The sequence below is a fragment of the Ambystoma mexicanum genome, chromosome 11, assembly GCF_040938575.1.
Source record: "Ambystoma mexicanum isolate Mex_15411 chromosome 11, UKY_AmexF1_1, whole genome shotgun sequence".
In the NCBI taxonomy this organism is placed as follows: domain Eukaryota; kingdom Metazoa; phylum Chordata; class Amphibia; order Caudata; family Ambystomatidae; genus Ambystoma; species Ambystoma mexicanum.
In genome coordinates this window covers 868,656,507-868,671,174 of record NC_090934.1, presented here as the reverse complement: position 1 = coordinate 868,671,174, position 14,668 = coordinate 868,656,507, and the positions used below count along the sequence as shown (strand labels likewise).

At 46.7% G+C, this 14,668-nt stretch overlaps 1 long non-coding RNA gene across 1 annotated transcript in view; it reads left to right on the top strand.

The window, feature by feature from the left end:
• The window catches only part of LOC138503858 (uncharacterized), a 51,928-nt gene extending 37,575 nt beyond the window's left edge, over nt 1-14,353 (top strand). The window contains exon 2 of the long non-coding RNA XR_011279723.1: nt 11,126-14,353. This is a non-coding gene — a long non-coding RNA (uncharacterized lncRNA). The remainder of the gene's footprint in view (nt 1-11,125) is intronic.
• The last annotated feature ends 315 nt before the right edge of the window (nt 14,354-14,668 follow it).

The following is a 14,668-nucleotide window of genomic DNA, read 5'->3' as shown; positions in this document are numbered from 1 at the left end:
TTTGTGCTATAAAAAATATTTTGGGGTCCATAGGAAAACACTGATTTTCAATGGGTTTAGCAGAAGGAGGATGAGATGAAATATATGGCGCAAAGGGTATCACCAGTGGAGGGCTAATAACCAGCATACAGTAAGAGCCTTGGTTTTTACCACGGTTAAGGCAGGGACCACTGTTGTCCATCCAGCTTTTGATGGCGTTTAGGCAGTTTTTCAAGGGATCATATGTATTAGCAGATTATGCTATGCAAATGTGCACTGGATTGTTCTCAAGATATGACTGAGGCATATGTGAGGAGTCAGGAATGAAACTCGGACACAAGTTATCTATGTTTTTGTTTAAAGACTTTTATTAAAATAAAAGGGTTCCTCTCTGATCCTGCGCTAAGAGGAATTTCCCTACCTAAACCAAAACTAAGCATCTTTCTGTGTCAGGAAGTCAAAATCAACTGTCCTGTGTCCAAAAGTTCAATTCTGACCCTCACACTATAAACAAAACAAAAAGATGAAAAGGGAAATGTCTTTAACCTTTGATGCCCTTTGAAAAAAGGTGTTTATAAAGAAAGAATAAGTAGCTCCAACTCAAATGTTCTCCAAGGATAGAGCCCTTGTTCCAGAGGGTGACTCCCTTCCCCTGGATTAGTCTTTAATATAAACAGTTCTGATGCCTCGTAAAAGAAGTGTCCATGAAAAAAGAAATAAGTGACTCCAAGTCAGAATTTCTTCAAGGGTAAAAAGAGTCCTTGTTCCAGAGGGTGACTCCCTTGCCCTGGATTTATCTTTACCACAAACAGTTCTTTATACAACAGTTACTTATATCCTATTGGCCACACAGTCATACTGTCACACACAAAGTTCTATGGCTCTATTCACTTCAAAGTTCTGTGGCCAGCATTTTGCTCCAGCTTGTCTGGCCAACACAGTCTTACTTAGGACCTCTTGTTGGCACATATTTGCACTATTCACTGGATAGCTCCGGGCAACGTGCTTGCCTTGGAAGCAAGACGACACGGAGAAACACGGGGTCGATCCCTGGGTCCGTGCTTAGAAACCTCTGGGTATTAAGCGCGTTATAAATAACCTATCATATTATATCAAAGTTCTGTGGTCAGGATTTTCCTCCAGCTTGTCTGGCCAACACAGTCCTGATATCCTTGCCCAGGACATCTTGTTTACATACATTTGCAAATTGCCTGATATACTCTCCTGTCAGGGCTTCTTGTATTTTCACCCTTATGGTTGCCTGGTATACTTTCCTGCCAGGGCTTCTTGTACTTCATACAGTAGAAACTACCTGGTATCTCCTGCCAGGGTTTCCAATATTCATCCACTTCCAGAATTGAACATTTATTTGGTTGGATAGTATATCTTCTTGATATATTATTTGTTTCTGTGTTTCCATGTGTTTGCATTCTATAAATTCACATACTGGTAAAGGCTTCAGTTTCGATTAACTTTTCCCTTCTTACAATTAGTCTCTTCGCTTTCTCTTGTTCTTCAGTCTGCTTTACTATTATTTGCATTTTTGAGAACCTGAAGATACGCCCTGGGGTCCCCACTAACCTTGGGTTGACTCACCAGGTTTTGTTGGTGTTCTTTGGCTCATTCGAGGTCATTCGGTGAAGGTACTCTTCCTGTTTGCCCTTCGTGACTGCTTACTTGGTGCCCTGTCATCTCCTGTGGCTTCCCTTCAACACGCTGGTTTTGGCTTGTGCTCTCTCAGGTAAGGGTCTGATTTCGGCGGTCAGTGAATGCCCAGGAATCGCTCTGTCTCCTGGCGTCTCTGCAGTGCACCCCTTTTTTGCAGTATTTCCCTTCTGCCTCTGCTCTGAGCCGTGCGGCACCACCACACCTGTTTGTTACCTCGAGCCTCGCAGAGAGGCTGACCTTTCTCTCACCAACCACAGCAGCCTTTGAGACTGGGCTGCCGGTCTTTACATTTCCCGGGCATAGGTATTTTCGGCCCAACAGATAAAGCATTTACTGGGTTGGAAGCTTCTTCCATTCTGCACTGCTCTTCTCTTCTTCGTCCCAGTATTCGGGGGATTCTGGTAAAATTAGTCCATTGTTGATATTTGGTGAGGATAATCACTTTCAACTTACTTGGATGGTAAAGTAGTTCTGTATGATGAATAAATGGGACTCAAAGAGAAACTCTCGTCACTTCCACATGATAGACCAAAGTTGGGAGTTTGGTTTATACGCTTTGGTGAAGAGTCTTTTCTATTCTTCCAAGGAGAAGGTGTAGAGGTATGGCAATAGGCCTTAATGGTATTGTGCATGAGAGGATTAGCTTCAAGGGCAAATGGTGGATACCATGTCTCATCCAATGAAGCCATGACATCACCCTGAAAGTTGTCTTCTCCCATGTGATCCTCCCTCAAATAGCTGCCCCTAGGGTCAGGATCAGGTAGTGGCTGCTGTCTTCTGGCCACATGAGAGGAGGATACCACCGGGGCATCAGTGATGAATCCAATGGAAAAGAGATAAAAGGTGATGAATGCAAATATTGAATACTATGGGGGGACAAAAAGGAGCCCCTTGAAAACCCCTGCAACTGAGCTTAGTGACATAGTGAAAAGATACCCATTGGAAGGCAAGGCTCCTGCCATGTCGAAACAAAGTAAACGAGGAAATGGACTCTGCAGAGCACTGAGCGCTGATGGAGAGATGCACAGTGCTGAATGCTGTAGAGAGAACAAGATGGGAGTAGCACTGCCCTCATCAGTTGCTTTAAGAGCATAGCCCAAGACAGTGAGCAGAACAGATCCGGCCACACAAGACGAAAGGCAGATTGAAGGGGACCAGAGAAAAGATAATTAAGAAGAATCTTGCCAAGGGCCTATTTTTTTTTTTAAGATTAGAGTAAAAGAAGAATAACAAAAGGGCTAGAGCAGCTTGGCTATGAAGGCAGCAGTTTGATGGATTGAAGTATGAGAAGGATAGTTACCATATAGACTTAAGAGACTAGAGCCCAACATCTAGAGAAGGTGGCAAGTCAGTGAATGATGGTTAAGGAAAGAGTAATCATGCAGTAGTTATTTTTATGTGAATCACAATCTTTGCATAAAGCATGACTGGCTTGATAACTTTGGAGATGACATTCAGCTACAAAGAGGCCTGTGCAACTTTAATATAGTGTTAACACCCCCATTCCAAGGGCTGGAACAGGGGGTATCGGCCTGTTAGCCCAAGTTATCGGCCCGAGCAAAGCGAGGGCCTATAACAGGGGCACTAGGCTGTTACCCCCTGTCCCAGCCCTTGGAACGCTATTAGCACTCCAGGTTGGTGCTAAAATAAAAGTATTTTCCGTCATTCAACGGGACGCTGCACACATCCCATTTAATGAATGAAAATACTTAACCAAAATGGCTGCCATGGTTATAGATGGTGGGCTCCATATGGAGCCCCTCTTCTATGACCATGGCATTTTGAGAAGGGAAGCTGCTTCAGCGGTGGGCAGGGCTGCCGCCAGCACCGCAAACAGGTAAGTGAGGATGGGGAGAGGGGTTGGGATTTTAAAAAAGAATGAAAAGAAAGATATACAGGAGTTCTGGGGGTAAGATTGCAGCCCACAGGAGGGGGAGGCAGCCTGCAGGTTCTGTGAAATGTGGGCTGAGATTACAGGTTTCAGCCCGCGATCCACAGAACCTGATTGGCTGCGCCCCCTGCCCTGGGTGCTAATAAGTTTGCCAGAGTGGGAATGTCCACAGAAATATTGAAGTTAGCGGAGCATCTTATGGTCAGTGGTATAGGCCTGGAACTTCTAAGACAGAGGTCTTCAAACTGTGGGGTGTGCACTGGCTCCTGGGGGGGGTGGGAGAGACCCCAGCCTGAAATGTAAAAAACAAAAGATTTTTTTTTAATGGACGAAAGAAAAAGCGGGGCATGAGGGGAGTCCTGCCCAGGGGTGGCTTGACCATAATGGGCGAGGGGGTGTCGACCCAGTGACACCCTTACCCATTATGGAGGAGCCAGCCCAGTGAAACATTGAGCGCTCTGTGAGAAACCAGAAGGTGTCTCACCCACTAGTCCCCGGGGATCTGTCATCCAAGTGGGTAGGACACGGCCATCGCTTTTGGATCCAGGTCCTAGGGGTGGACGAGTGTGGGAGGATCATCTGAGTGAGGAGTGGGAATGGGACACCAGATGGTGAGACGCGGTATCCCTTTCCTTGTAACACCTTCACCCCATCCTACCCGGTAGGATATTTAGAAACTCTACCCTTCCCCTTTTCCACCCTTCCCCTTTTCCAACACAAACACTTTCTCACTGACAGGCCGCTCTAAGGGAAAACAGACTAACACCCAAACCATGTACCTGACATGTCCCAATACTATGGTCAGGCGAGGTAAGGCAATTATCGACAATCACTCACACCTGACTTCCATTACGCTTCCCCACACGGATAAAAGGCGGAGCTCGAGAGCACACACTGAGCGAGGCAAAGCATGCGAGGAAACAGCATTTCCGAGACAGCAGCTGAGCAAGATAGGAAAGGTGGCAAAACCGAATGGGATCGCAAGGAGGCAAATTCCCTTGACCTTTTCAACAAGGAACTGTTACTTTCCCGAAGCCTTGAGAGAAAACGTAGGACCAGGAAACCAGGATGAGGAATCCTGCATTGTGTGGCGGAGATACCCAGGGCCCTCCCACATCAATAATAAAGGTGGGGAAAATCACCAGCCACCGTGGTACTGTTACGCTCACCTGGTCTCTGCGGAGGCGCTGGGGCACGGTTGCAGCCCTCCCGGGGGTGAGGTTGCTCGGGTCTGACTTCGCCTTCTGCGCTTATGTGGTGACTAGTGGTAATAGGTGATGATGCTGCTCGGGACTGATCCTGTTGATTAGTTTTGGCGAGCACTCCGTCCTGCTGCTTCTGGCAGAGGCGCTTGTATGATATGGACTGAGTTCCGTCACTGGTCCCTTGCACGTGGTAGTCCATTCCTGCTGCGACTAAGCCACTATACTTCAGGTAAGTGTTCCTGTTTGCCTTTCTTTCCTCGTCTGTTTTTGTTGTATTGTAAAGTTCGTTATCTTGTATTGCTGTCTGTTCCACTTTTGATGTTTGCTATTTTGCTTTCTTCCCTTGCAGGCGATGTTGCCACTTGAAAAAACTTTAAGAGACTAGAGGGAATATTTATCTGGACCTCTTTAAGACAACCCTCAAAATGTCAAAACCACTAAACATACCACACTAATGCTTAAAGGGTCCCTTGCCAGCCACGGCAGAAGCTGCGGAGCTCGAGGCGACAGCCGGAGGGAATGAGGAACGAAGCTGCAGAGGTACAGTAGCTGGTAAATTGTTAACTATGGGGTGCGTGGGGTTCAAATGTGGCGCGGCCCTAGGACGGGTGTTCTAACCTTGTCTTTCTTCTTCTTCACAGGGTCCGAGTTCATGGATACGGAGTGCGGTGCTGCGGCGTCGGGATCAAGATCAGTGGATGTCAGGAGATGAGTCTGCAGATGAAGCGATGAAGCACCGGTTTCCTGGAGGTGAGTATGCAGGAGAATGCCCGGTTTCAAAGGTAAGTAAACTGGTCCAAGCGGCGGTGAGCGTCACATTGCACGCGAGTGCACAGTAACGCGAAGCACTGGCCTTAAGGATGGGACAGCTTATATAGCTTAGCTTCTGAAGCCACGGCCCCCAGGTTCAGCCTGCCTGCCACACCCGATGAGTCAGCACATGAGGATGCTCTCTGGAATAAAGGCTTTCAGCTCCTAAAAAGTTATTTTAAAATAAAAGCACTCCTGCACTGAAATAAAGTGTTCCTGCTCACATCTCTATATGAGACTGGCGCCAAAGGCACCAGGACTGAGTCCAGCCAGGGCCCCTGTGTTTATAGGTCCCAAAAGGACATAAATGAGTCAAGTGACCCATTGCCCCCGTCACTAGATGGTGTGGTTTTTGTGTTCTGGGGCCTGTGGCCATGACAGGTACCATCCTTGGCTCCAACAGCAAAGCTGCTTAAGTGAAAGCAATACAGCTGGTGAATTGGGGAGACCGATCTAAGACCGGTCTATTTTGAACCCAACGTTGCAAGCAGCAACACTGTATGGCGAGTGCTGGAACAAACATTGTTAAAATGCGTATGATAAAAGACACAAGTGAAATGAACTGCTAATGAGTGATTGAACTTTAAAGCAAACTACAATAGCTTTGACAGAGTGGTCCGGCACCGCGTGGGTGCTCAATTGAAGGTCTCTGTAAGGCATTGAGCTGAGAAGTGACGAAAGTAGATACATATGATCTGAGCCCGGCAGAGGGAGATAATTTGAAAGTGAATGAATAAATGTGAATCGAAGTGGGCCTGCGACGGGTCAAGCAAAATCCTGCACACAGTCAAAAGTCTTCAATTTTGATATCATAGAGAAAGTTTGGAAAAGTATGTGAATTTGGTCCGAGCCAGGCAGAGAGAGGCCGATTGAAGGGTTTGTGATCAAGTGGGTCTGAGCCCGGCGTAGAGGGACCTGGGGTGAACAGTAAATCACCTGAGAAGTTGTATAAGTGAACATCCTGAGAAGATGGGAACTTGAATGTTGTTTGTCGCATCAGGCCCTCTGAAGTAAGAGACTTTGAATGGCAAAGAGACTTCTGCACAGGATGACCTGATACTAAGATTTTGAACTGAATCCTCATGCTAGAGAAGCCAGAGAGTGTGCTAAGCTCGAGTGTGCCACCTTGTCCCATACTGAGAACGTGGGGAAGGGAAGCCAATGGCTTGCATCCTGACATATCATTTCTTGAACATTTTTCTTTTGCATAACATTGTTTCCCACGCTATTTGTATTTAGAAGTAATTATTGGCAATAGGTTTATTAGTATAGGTCCTTTTTATTTTGACAAGACACCACACTAGGACTGCATTATTATTTGATGGTCGTAGCTTGCTCCCATCTTTAGATTTATGATTAGATAGGTGTTTTTCAAACCCAGTTAAAGTTCAATAAACACCCTTGAACTGTGATCACTTGTGTCTGTCTTACTGTTTGTTACCATGCCTTCCTTAGAGCTCCCTCAGCTGCTTTTTCCATCTGAGGGAGCACTCCTGGGCTGGCTGAACTGTCAAAGGGAAACACTGTTTCCCTTTGACAGTTCAGTTTCCCAGACATACATGCTCAATGAGCCATGCAAGGTTGGGGGCCTTGTATAGCTCATTGGAAATTCTGGCTGGGGAACTGCATGTCTGTATGTGCGAGGGGAGCTCCTTCTGTTCTCGCACATACAGAGCAGGCTAGAGCAGCGCATTTCAGCAGCCATGTCCAGGAACCAGGAAGCTCTTGCTTCCAGATTCCTGTTCATGATGCAGGAGCTTGGGCGCTGGGGAGGGGCGGGGAGTGTGTGTGTGTGGGGATGGTATTTTTTTTTTTTATCGGACATCTATCATAGATGTCCAGTCAAAAATACCATGCTTTCCTCCTGGACTCCCCAGTGGCTTGCATACACACATAATCACGTTTGTTGTGTGAATGTGTTAGGTGCTGTGAAGCCCAGGGGCCCGGCATGGTATTTTTTACTGGACATATATGTCCAGTAAGGCATGGTATTTTTTGATGGACATGTATGTCCAGTAAAAGAATACCATGCCTGCTTCCTAGGCCCCCCTGTGCCAATTGCAAACTGGCTTTTCAATTTCTTTTTTTAAGTATGCTCTGAAATGCAACATTTTAACCCATTATTTTAAAAGAATTCCCAGGGGGAGACCCCATCCCACCACCCTTGATTAGTTCAGCTCCCTCGCTATGCTCACTCGCTATGACATATCTATGGGAAATATTTAAGCCCCTCCATTAAAGAAATTCACCATCCACCACTGGCCCAGGGACTGTGCTAGGAATGGGGTGGGTGGGGAGTCCAGGGACTGCAGTGGAAGCAGGATATTGGCGCAGCCATGGAATAGTTGTGGGAGCAGAGGCGGGGCGCCCAGGGACTGTGGTGGGGTAGGGAAAACCCAGAGACTGGGTAGGAGTGGGATGAGGGAGCCTAGAGACTGTGATGGGCACAGGTGGGGGAGCCCAGGGACTACACTGGGAGTGGGGTGAGGTGAAGGCACACAATCGCTCATAGCCATTTGGACTTAATGTCCATTTGGCATTTTTTGGGGGCCTGGCCTGCTCACGTTTTGTTCAGGAGGGGCCCAGGCCAAAAAAGTTTGAAGACCACTGTTCTAAGATATCCTGCAGAAGACCCGAGGAGCTGAGGGACACAGGAAAAGGAAAATAACTAGAAATGCTGGTGACACAAGTGTTCTGGGTCAACAGCAATCTACTTATGTGGGGTGGAAATTTTAGCAAGCACCGATGTCGGCTGGGGTACACACACACACCATACCACACCATATATTTAGGGGACCTAATCAGAATACCATAATCTTCCACCAATCTACTGCCATTGCCTGATGAATGTAACCTCTCAAAAATGCTACCTACATGAAGAAAAGAGACTACTGCAGTGTCTCGTGTCTGGCTGACCTCCTGAAAGCGGCTCAGCACCACAAGATAATATGACATTAAAAAATGAAAGGTCACTGTGCCATGCGTTTGAGTCAATGCTTCTAGGACTCATCAGGTGAACCTTCACCCCAACAAGCTGGCAAACGCTTCCTCTGCTTTGTTTTTTTGTTGAGCTGTGCCTGTGCGGTGTAGAGGTTGTCATAGTGGTGCAGTGTTTGGGAGGGTACCGCAATAGACCAGGTGCATGGGCCCTTGAATCGCTCTTTTGCTTCTTCAGTGCCTACAGCAGTCTTTGACTAACTAGAGTCATAGGTTGGAACCTTGGTGATTGGTTATCTCTGATTCTACACTGGATCTCTGGTCCCATTTCACCTTTAATTGCATCCTACATACCCAGGGACTGGGCTGTTCACTCTGGGGCACTAAGGGCGGCTCGTTTGTCTGTGCCTGGTTCATACATGCAGTTTTGCTCTCTCTGATGAATGATTTATATAATTTGTTTCCCGGATTCCTGTTTTTATCATGGAGATGTGTGCTGTCAGTTTTCCTCCTGGGAGTTTGGGAGGGCAGGGCGCCCTCAATATGTTTTTTTTGTTTTGGTGTGATTTTCATGGTGCTGGCTGTTGCTTCGTCCATGGTCTGCTCTTAGGGGGATGGCATGTGTAATGTGTGCTCGGGGAACTCCCGGCCACCAGTTCTTATGCTGGCCTTGTTTGGCGTGTGTTATTGTTTCTTTTTACTTTCTCTGATCCTTAAATCCGAGTCTGGCGCTTCGGTGGCTTTGTGGATGAGGTGTCCGGAACAATTTCAATGTGATCTGGCGGGTTTGATTGGGTCTGAGTTAATGAAAGCATACTCTTAACCAGGGCCAATGCAAGACCGCAGTTCTCGCTTGACATGCAAGCGAGGGCATTCAGAATGCAAAGTCCAAGACGTTTACACTTCCTTAATGAATACTTGCCACGGCTGTTAGGGCACTCTGTGGACATGTGTTCAAGCAGGGTACTCTCTACCACGATATGTGCTTCTATTCATCCTCTTGCCTGTCGCCTGGTAGATCCAGGCACACTCCTAACAAGCATTGGCAATGCCAAAAGGGCTTTTGTGTAGGCATGGGGAAGGCACTTGCCAGGCACAGTGGCAGGGGTATTAACTACCCATTGCTGGTGGCAGGTAAAAGAAAGGGCAAGTACCTGGGCATCTAATAGCTGTACCTGGCCAAAGCTTAAAAAGTATGCACAAGCCACAAATGTCGGCTTTGACAATGCTTGTTTTTAAACAGGACTTCAGCGAAAGACAGGCAGAGTGCTTATAAAACAAGTGGCTGAAGGCAGATATGGTTGACAGAAGAGTGTTTACAACACCAATTAAGTTATCAACTCTCATAAGACTGCTTTGAACAAACTCTAGCAGCCACTTTGAATGCAAAGCCTGATAGTAAGGCTCGATTAAAGTGAGCTCAAAGAGCTCTCATGAGGAAGTGTTTAGAGTAGGGAGAGGCAGGAATGGGTGGGAACGGCCATAGGGATTAGCATGGACATGGGCAGGCAATGGGTGGGCACATAAACAAACAACACCCAACAAACTCCCTCCTCCTATGTTATTCCTCCCTATCTGTACTCCAATGCAATAGTTTTGGCTTATAGGTGTCGCAAACTAAAAGTGACTGATTATTATCCGGCCACCGCTTAGCAAGATTGGTGACCCGTGAGGGTACGCCTACCGGCAAAGGGTTCTATGTGTTTTTTACCGCTCATATTTTCAACGCAGCTTTTTGTCGTACTGACATTTCTACTGCAAAATCCAGGGGGAGACCCCCACACCCCTGTCTAAGCCCCCATACTCTATCCGCTCCCCAGTACCCCCAACACCCACCCCATGTTACCTTACCAAAGCCCACCAACCTCCCCACCCCTCCCTGCATTTTGCGGCAAAGATCTGGTAAAATCGCCTTGGTGGGGCGGGGGGGGGGGGAGCGAAGCTATGAAACAAATGTGGTAATAAAGACTGGCTAGCTCAGTGCCAAAGGTTGGTGTCTGTTGCAGGTAGTTCAGGATTGTTGCACTCAGGTGGTTGGTGCCATCCTCCACAATGTAAGAAGAGCTTCTGTGTACCTTATATCATCTCTGCCACACGCCTGCTTCTTCATAACCATACTTTCTCCATACCCAAGAGGGCGAAGCCAGGTGTCCTATTAAATAATGAGAGCATGGTCCATTATAGAATTACGTTTTTTTAAATTTTTATTATTAGTTTCTCCCAGAAAATATACAATTTCTAGCTTGAGCTATTCCAAGTAGTTATGCATAGGGGTGTTCTTTTTCTGCAGTTGATTTTAGATTAAAAAAGATGAGATACAGAAAAGCGTTCCTCTCCCACCAGCTCTCCATCTTCCTTTCTCTTGCTGTCTCTCTTTCTGTATTGACAACCTTTTCTGCTTATCCTCTTCCCCTGTACTCGGACACTTTCCCTCCCCTCCTCTCTCAATCTCACCTTCATCTCTCCTTTCCTGTCCCCTTTCATCTCCACCTAGATAGACAGATAGAAAGCCATTTCTTCTATTCCCTCTGTCTCTTGCTGCCCCCCACCACCCTATCGTCTGTTCCCTCTCTGGTTAAATCAGTGTTTCCAGTGACATTATCTAAGTGTTGTTTCTTTCTCTCCTCCTACCCAGTCCAGAGATCGGAAGATTGCGGGGGACCTGGACGGCGCCCAGCACTATGCCAACACCGCCAAGGTCTTCAACATCATTGTCACCGTGTTATTGGTCTTGTGTGTGGTAGCTGCTGCCACCTGCATTGGGATCGTGCTTAGTGCCCGGCACTAGGGATTTCTGCTCCTTCCCTTCCTTCGTCCCTTTCTCCTTCCCTTCCATATTGCATGGAGCACCACCATTGGTGGCAACAGATTGATCGAACATGAATCAGCCAATAGGACTTCGAATGAAGAGTCCGATTCCATTCATACTGCAACTACATAAACCACCACTGATGTCCAACCCCGGGCAGTCCTGCTGAAACCGAGGCGGCAGAGAGGAGCACAGAGCAGTCATGAGGAGCTGTGAGAAATCTGGAGCACCCCCCCCCCCAAGCTCCCAGGAACCAGCATTGGACAACAGCATCTTTCTTGTGTCAAAGGCGGCACAGCTAGGGGGGCATAGAACACCTGATCAAAGAGGCAAACAGATGGACAAATATTATGATTATTGTTCCTGCCAAAATGCTAACCTGGCCCTAGGTGTCCCGTGACTTCCCTGCTGTGTCAGTTGAGGAGCTCACATTATCTCTCTGGAGCATACACCTGCACATTCTACCTGGAGCATGCGCCTGCACAGTCTGTCTGGATCATGCACCTGCACAGTCTGTCTGGATCATGCACCTGCACAGTCTGTCTGGATCATGCACCTGCGCAGTCTGTCTGGATCATGCGCCTGCACAGTCTGTCTGGAGCATGTGCCTGCACATTCTGTCTGGAGCATGCGCCTGCACATGCTGTCTGGATCATGCACCTGCACATTCTGTTTGGAGCATGCGCCTGCACATTCTGTCCACCCAGAGGTCTAATTCTGCTGTGCGAGTCCCAACCTTGTTAAATCTGCGGAACCCAGGGAATAGCTCGGCCGCCCAAAGGGATAAGCATGTACGATCGGAATAACGTGAAGTTAGCACCACCATCTGAGGTCTGAGCCTGTAAAATGTGTGTAACCCAGGGGCTCATCGGATGACCAAGGCAACAGCCTGTATGATCTGAGTAACCTAAGGATAGCTCTACCATGTGAGGTCTGATTTTAAGATCTGAGTAACCCAGGGACGCCTCAGGTGACCAAGGCATCAGCCTGTATGACCTAAGTAACCTTAGAATAACTCTGCTGTATGAAATCAGATATACCCAGGAAGTTGGCTCTTTTGGTTGGGACTGAGCCTGGCAAATCGAGTGTTCCCTCAGGTGCCTTTAAGATCTGAAACAAAGCTTTCAGACGATGCCCAGGCCAGTGATGTTTCTTATTGGCCACCTGTGGAAATGACTCGATGGTGGACACATCTGGGCCCTCCCTGGGAGAATAAGAAAGCAGGAGAGGGGTAATAGTGCTGACTAATTCAGAGGGCCCATTGCACTAGTGGCAAGCGTGCTATGTTCTAAGCAATGGGGATAGCAATTTCGCTGCATGGCATCATTTGGGTATGTCTACAGTTCTGCTGAATGTTTCGCTTCTTGACACAATGATATGGCGGAGGTGGGAGGGGAGGGTTTGGTGGGGGGGTCCCCTTAGTAGACTGCATTTCCTGTTCCCATATGCCACCTTTACTGCAGCTGTGAAACAATGACAGAGAGGAATGACATGAATGCGATGGGCGAGCCCGTGCCTCAGGCCGCCCTGTACTCGCACACAAATAACCAATAATAATAATAATAACTTCCTCTCTGCCACACAAGCACGCCCCGCCTTGAAGGTCCCCACAGCAGCATGGTTTGCAATACTACGTGTTCACGTGTAAGGTAAGTGGTTCTCTAAAGCGCTCTACTGCCACTATTGGCGGCCTTGCTGCCACTGCAACAGCAAGTAACAACTCTGGGGTCCTCATCGATCCCTACTCCCCAGCTGTGTCATACTGTAGCAGCTATACAACAGCAGTGCATCCTACGGCTTGCCGCCATCTTCTGTGCAATGCATCCTGCTGCTTGCCACCATCTCCCGTGCAGCGCAGGCTGGGCCGCATCACCCCTTCTGGAATTCCTCTGCCCGGCTGGCAGAAGCCTCCAGGCTACTGAAAGTGAGGCACAAACTTAGTGTGTCAGTGCACCCAGGTTCCACGACTAAGAGTGGCAAAGCTGGTAGAGTATTTACAGGCAGGACATCCAAGTACACACTAATACTGTATAAAGGAGAGTAAAATATAGGCAAGTTTTTTTTGACAACTTAAATTGTTTCTCTGAAGTGCCCAATCCGAGTGAAGACTGCAAGGCTCCTAAACCGCATTGCTCCCTGGGATCTGAAAATGGTTGCATGGGTTCCGATCCAATGGATGCACTGTGGGGATATTTCCTGAAGAAGAGATAGGCTGCGGAACAGATGCTACTGAGGGTGCATGCACTGGGGGTCCAGAGGGATGGCATTGAGAGTCTGTCATCAATCACCATCTTGGTAGTAGAAGCACACACATCCAGCTGAACCACAGCTGACAGATGAACCAGATGTGGGTATATTGTGCACACAATCGAAAGAGAAATGATACAATCTTATGCGGTAATAGGCAGTCATATACATGACTGCTGGGGGGAGAATTGGGTAGACAAACTGCCAGCTCAATGGAATGAATTGAAAGGCGTGTCCTAGGAAGGGCTGTATTCAATGTTTGACGTTCTTCCTACCAGACAATAAGCAACACTACTTGTTTTTTTCCTGCTGTGATCCCTGTGTGGCGAAAAGAAGGGCATTACCCACCCTATGAAATTTGAATTTTTAATATCCTATAGTATTTCCTTTTACAGAGAAAACATATTGGCAGAAGTTTTAATTAGAATGCCATTTGTTTACACCAAACTATTTTATTATGGTGTAGCTAGCAATTCAGATTTATTTTAAAACCCACACTTAAAAAACGTTGTAATTTATAATCCCATATTTTATAACAAATAAATGACACCCCCAACATGTTCAAAATCCCTAAAGGACTTTAGAATAATCCAAATCCAAAACTTCGAAAGCTCAGCAATGTGTTCCTATAGCTTTTATGTACGATTTCCAACTTTTTAATCTGCAAAATAGCTTTTTATAATTGTTTAATCAAAAAATCCAAACTTTTTAAAACTCTCAAATATTTACCAATTCCAACTTTTTAGTTGCACAATAAATTTATTAGCGCTGTAACACACAATTAAAACTTTCACTTTTTTGTATTAATGCTTCTGATAAATGCCTTATTTTTTATAACTTTGTAACTTGTAACTTTCAGTTTTTTGACAATGAAATGCACATACAAGAAATACTTGTTTTATTCAGGGGTACCTTTTTTATCTCTAGTTCTACATTTTTAGATTGAATCAATCCAGACAAAAGAGATTTTTTTTGTTTGCCTGTATGCCAGTAGGTGAAATATGTTCCCCCTCTTCTGGACCTACCCTACTCTGCTCCTCTAATTTTCTTCTTTTTTTCCCCACCTCTCTTTCTCTTTCTCTGTTTCTCTCCCTCTCTCTCGCCCTTCTTTCTCACTCTCTC